Genomic DNA, 6,485 nt, shown 5'->3' on the forward strand with positions numbered 1-6,485 from the left:
TTGAAACCCAAATTAAATCCAACACTAATTGTATGTAGAAAATACTATTCGCTCATCAATTTCACAAATTATTTCCCGTAAAATGCCCAAATCAAAATGATTAGAGATAATATAATTAAACTCTTTATTTTTCAATTCAAAGTAGCAGTACTAATATTTAAAATATTAATTATTTAATCCAAATCATGTAAAACTCCTATTATTTCATAACTACCAAATTTATAATCTAAATATAGAAAATAACCCAATAATTGTAAAATTGGATAAAAATCATAACTCGTCTCAAATTCAATAAATCAAAACTTGCCTTAATTATCTTTAATAAAATGATTTCTGAAATTAAGGCTATAAATAACTGTATGATTTGAGACTTGATCATAATAAGACTTTTCAAAGGTTCTGGGTCTTACACAATGGATTGGTTCGATCCAGAACTTGAGATAATGGATGTAATCCAAAAAAGATTCAAAAGTAGTTGTTGGTGGAGTTGAAGTCACCAAATTTTGAGGAGTCGGTATCAATTTAAGTCTAATTACTCCACATATAGTTCCTCTAACCATATTTTCTAAATAAACCAGAGCCAATCCAAATTGATCTTGTAAGAGATCTGCTACCGAACGAATACGTTTATTTTTCAAATGATCCATATCATCAAGTGTACCGATTCTAAATTTCATTCCAATCAAATGATCGGTAGCTGCCAATATATCTCGTGGTAACAAAAATATAAATATTGTTCTGAGGTATATCAAGATTCAATATTCGATTACGATTTTGTTGACCAATCCTTCCTAATTCACATCGTTGGTGAAAATTTTTTTTTGTAATTCCTTGCACAAAGATTCAGAAAATACAGGATCTCCGCCTACACAAGCAAATTGTTGATAAAACTCCAAAATGGCATTTTTTTTACCCAATTTTTTTTCCTTATCATTCAAGAAAGACAAGAAGAGTTCGGGATAGCAAACATTCTCTAGAATTTCGTTTAAATTCAAACCCATAGTTGATAGTAGAACTTGAATAGATATTTTCTGTTTCCTACTGACACGAGCCCATATCTTTGCTTTTCTATCAATCTGTAGTTCTAATCTCCCTCCCCAATCCGATATTATAGTGCCAGTATAGACCAAAATCCCGTTATAGTCCAATTCTGACCGATGATATATACCAGAGCTTTCCAATATTTGATTGATTACAATTCTATAAATTCCATTTACTATAGAAGTTCCCAAGGAGTTCATTAGAGGAATATTTCCAATAAAAATTGTTTGTTCTTGGACATCCTTATTGTTTTTCTACTCCTGCAGATACATATAATTCAGAGGAATATGTAAGTGATTCATATACAGCATCTTAGTAATTGATGTCCTTTGTTTTTTACGTGATTTAGTAAATTAGTTATAGTAACCGATTCTATAAATCTATGAAGTTATCAATGGAATAATTTATTTTATTATTAATTAAGAATTTCGTATATAGCTAGAACGACCTTCACAAATTACAAATACTAATTTATTAAGAATTAACCAAATTGAAGCTATAGCATCATCATTAGCTGGAATCAAATCTGCGAGATCGGGGTCACAATTTGTATCAATTAAACAAATCGTTGGAAAAAAGGGAAAATGGGGTGTTAAAGGGGGTTCCGCGATTACTCATTTTTGATATATAACTTTGGTAAGAACCAGTTCATCTAAATAGAAATCTTAGGAAGAATTAGGTTGGAATAGGAAAAAATTTCCTATCTTTTTTCCATCCCCTTAACAAGAATAAGGCAATAATTTCACTATTTGGGTGATTGACAGAGTATTTTGTATTTATTATGCATAGAATACATTAACCACTCAAATAAAATAGACTTTCGAAATGCGGATATATTTGAATTAAAGGAATTGGTATGGTATTAATTAAAAGGAAATGAAATAAAAAATATTGAATAGAAAAATTTAATAACCTAGCTAGAAAACAATTGATACAGTTGGATCCCCCACCTTAATTAGTCGTACCTTTAAAGTCCACTTCTTCCCCATACTACGAGAGAAAAGGAAAATGTGAAAACTACCATTAAAGCAGCCCAAGCAAGATTTACTATATTCATGTGAATTTTTTCTCCTATCTCTATAAAAAATATCACTATGAAGGAATTATTTTACTATTGTTCACTAATTCTTGTTGTTTTTTTTGTATTAATCTAATCACTGAGAATACTAGAAACTATAATAACTATATATATTTATTTAAATCGCTGGTACAGAGTCAAAGGGGGATTCGATTTTGCACTAAAACTATTATATTAACACGAAACAATTCAATAAATTCTATTAGAACATTAAACAAGTTTTGATCAGATTTTTAGTAGAGTCGGAAAACATTACAGATAAATTCTTTTTTCCTCTCATTTTTTAATTAAAATGTCAAAATTAAATTCTCTTGTCGATCAGGCGACACCCGGATTTGAACTGGGAAAAAAGGATTTGCAGTCCCCCGCCTTACCGCTCGGCCATGCCGCCAAAACGATATATATATGAGTAACAAATTAGTATTTGCAATTTGTGAAGGTCGTTCTAGCTATATACGAAATTCTTAATTAATAATAAAATAAATTATTCCATTGATAACTTCATAGATTTATAGAATCTGTTACTATAACTAATTTACTAAATCACGCAAAAAACAAAAAACCCAGAAATATTAAGTGATTAGTCGATATTCAAAATAAAAGATTTAACAGAAAATTGAAAAATAGATGGTTGAATCAAAATAATTCCTTTCAAGTTCTATTTATTTTGAGGGCAATATAAATATTCTATTATGTTCTATCAACACATTAAAAAGATTATATGAGATATCTTCCGTGAAAATAGGTCAACATCTCTATTGGCAATTAGGAGGGTTCCAAGTGCATGCCCAAGTACTTATAACTTCTTGGGTCGTAATTGCTATCTTATTGGTTTCAGCCATTTTAGTTGTTAGAAATCCGCAAACCATTCCCACTTTTGGTCAGAATTTCTTTGAATATGTCCTCGAATTCATTCGAGATGTAAGCAAAACTCAGATTGGGGAAGAATATGGTCCGTGGGTTCCCTTTGTTGGAACTATGTTCTTATTTATTTTTGTTTCAAATTGGTCGGGGGCTCTTTTGCCTTGGAAAATAATACAGTTACCTCATGGGGAGTTAGCTGCACCCACAAATGATATAAATACTACTGTTGCATTAGCTTTACTTACATCAGTAGCATATTTCTATACGGGTCTTTCAAAAAAGGGATTAGCTTATTTTGGTAAATACATCCAACCAACTCCAATCCTTCTACCAATTAACATCTTAGAAGATTTCACAAAACCCCTGTCGCTTAGCTTTCGACTTTTCGAAAATATATTAGCTGATGAATTAGTAGTTGTTATTCTTGTTTCTTTAGTACCCCTAGTAGTTTCTATACCTGTCATGTTCCGTGGATTATTTACAAGCGGTATTCAAGCCCTTATTTTTGCTACTTTAGCTGCGGCTTATATAGGTGAATCCATGGAAAGCCATCATTAACTTAACAAATTTAGGAAATAGTCTTTTTTTTTTTTTAGTTTCTAGTTTAGTTTGACTCACCACAATATATGTGCGGCTAAAGATAATATACTTAGGTAACAAAAATACATAAAAGAAAAACAAATAAGTTTTGAATTTTGATTCTATTAATTGAATATTCATAAATACGAGGTTAAATTAAATACAATCAAAGTATAAATAAATATATGATTTGGTAAAAAAATAGAAAAGATTACTTGAGAGCTGTAAAAAAAATAGGAAAAACATCTTTTAAATAATGAATCTTTTTCCTATTTTTTTTTTTACTAAACTAAAAAGAATTTTTGTTTTCAATTTTTTTCAATAACTTTTTTGTATTGTTTTTATTGTATTTTATTTTGTTCATTCAATCTATAACATAAATATTTTTTTTACATTATAATATAGATCTAATTTTAATATTATTTGATTAGAGTCTATTAATGTTCTAAATGTAAATATTAAGAACTTTAACTTTGAACTTTGTAGGATATTTCCATTTATGACATGTGATTAAAAAGGATATTACATAAAACTAGAACGTATTTGTATTTCATTCATATTCAATTCAACAATAAATAAAAATTTCATTTAGATCACTCAAATTTCTATATTTCGTTGCAAAGATTTAGTTCTTCGGTCGAACGAATTTTTTTAGATTGATTATACCATATGGATATAAATGAGAATATAATCAAAAAGAAGAAAAGGGCTAGCAAAAACCTAAGACTAAGATTTGAAAGAAGAGTCAAGCCGGGGTGTATATAATAAAATTATAATATAATAGCTAAAGGGCAACTCTTTCTTTTTTTTAAGTCTTTTGAAAGGTTTCAAAGAATGCTTCTCGAATCCAATTGAATACACAAACAATTGCTTTACGGTATAGAAGAAATACATGTATATGTGATACTAGATATTGGATGTTAGCGAATTATCTAGAAACCAACTATAAATATAGTTATCCAAATTTGTCTTGCTACTGTCAATTTTGATAGGGATTCAAAAAAACGAAGCCCTTCTATATTCATCTGTAATTATGAATTGAATTTTGATGAATGACTAACGAAATTGAATCAAGAAAACTCTAAAAGAAAAGAATGGTTCCAAAATTTTATTTTAAGGGAAGATAAGAACTAAAGTTGTATGGATTTACAAAAACTATGGGAATGGAAAAATAGAGAAATATCGAAGTAGTTCCAACAATTCAATAAATATTCTTTCTTTATTTTTTTCTTCATTTTTTTTCTCAATTATTTTGACTGAATAAATCTTAATTATTAATTGAAAAATTCAAGTCAAAATTAGTTGCTTGTATCATTAACCATTTCCCCTTTTTTGGATGAGAGGAACTTATCATGAATCCACTGATTGCTGCTGCTTCCGTTCTTGCCTTTTCGATCAATTTATTATTTTTTGTCAATCCTGTAAGACTTAAACTCTTTTGATTTGCCATAAGATCTAGATTGAGTTCTCCTCTTTGAATAAAGCTTATAGCAATCTCTTTTATATTATTTTTCAACATAATCAGGAGACAATAAATTTTAATCTTTTAGACTTATTAGAGGTTATTATTTTTCATTATCTTTTTGTCATTCCTTCCCTTCTGTTTCCTTTCCTTTTTGTTTCTCTATTTTCTTGCTAATTCCAATTTGTTTGGTCCAATTCCCTAAATCCAATCTTCCCCTTCTATGCAACTGGATTGTACTATGATAGTGCTTTTGCCACCTAGGGAATCGGAATGCTTCCCACGCTTCCCTTTCTCCTAGCATTTCGTCTAATTTTGATTCCAGCTAATCGTTGTTTATGCTTCTTACAGGCTACAGTAACGATTGATCCTCTTGTCTAATAATCACAACGATAGCGAAAAATGGTATGCTTTCTAGTGTAATATTGCCACAAAGGATATTTGTCAAGAGATATTTTTACCCGTTTTTCTAATACAGCCAGCATGAATGTCTGTCTTCTATATATGTTGTAATGGAAACTATATTTTCCTTTAGGAAGTAATTGAAGCCCAGTAATTCTGATATGAAAATACTTGATTTATGTGATGCTATTTTCAGCAAAAATAGTTCTATTGACTGAATCTAATGTTTCATCCTTTTAACTCCAACGTTATTTGTGGCATAGAAGTATTTTACTTCTTTGAAATTTCTAAAGTTGAAATTTTTTCAGCATTTTAAAGGGAACTCATATTGAGAAGTAGTGAAATAGCAACCTTTGATGCCATCTTCAATTTCAGGTAACCCCCTAAGTTGTGTTCCCTTTTTTCCCTGTTTTCCATATCACCATTGAAAGTTGTTCATTTTTTATAACATTATTTTAATTCAGAATTGGAATATCTTAATAAGATTTCATATTTTCACCATTGACTGAAACTTAATGCTCTATGATCACTGACGGAAATGCAACATCATTTTCAGCTATCAAGAAGAGGATGGAGAAGGATATTGATGAAGTTGGAAAGATTTCACATGGTGTCAAAACAAAACTAGAAGCTATAAACAGAGATGTAATGAGATGAAGATAATGACTTGATGTTTTAGCAGATTTTTGTCCTGAAATTTCAAACATATGAGGAATTTTTATATGGTCTTGTTATTTGCATAACTAGTATAGTTGAACAATACATTGAGTTTATGTTTTGAATTATACTTGATGTATCAACATACTTTGATGTATGGTTGTTACTTATTATTATAGTTGATGTATCAATACACTTTGTTTATGTTTTGAATTATATTGACTTGCTTGTTTATAGTACTTTTCTTTTAGTTTGATAATACGATGAATTTGTTTATTTTTTGAAATATTATAAATATTCGAACACAAATTAGATAAAAATTTATATTTATTAAATTTATATTTATTTTGTATGAAAACAGGTTTATTTTGTAGTTAAAAAATAAAAAAAAATTATTTTATC

At 28.9% G+C, this 6,485-nt stretch overlaps 1 non-coding gene across 1 annotated transcript; it reads right to left on the minus strand.

Moving 5' to 3' along the window:
* Positions 2,440–2,510, minus strand: TRNAC-GCA. Its single transcript has one exon. It is a non-coding gene; the product is annotated as a tRNA-Cys (tRNA).

The sequence above is a fragment of the Arachis ipaensis genome, chromosome B10 (genome assembly GCF_000816755.2).
Source record: "Arachis ipaensis cultivar K30076 chromosome B10, Araip1.1, whole genome shotgun sequence".
NCBI lineage: Eukaryota > Viridiplantae > Streptophyta > Magnoliopsida > Fabales > Fabaceae > Arachis > Arachis ipaensis.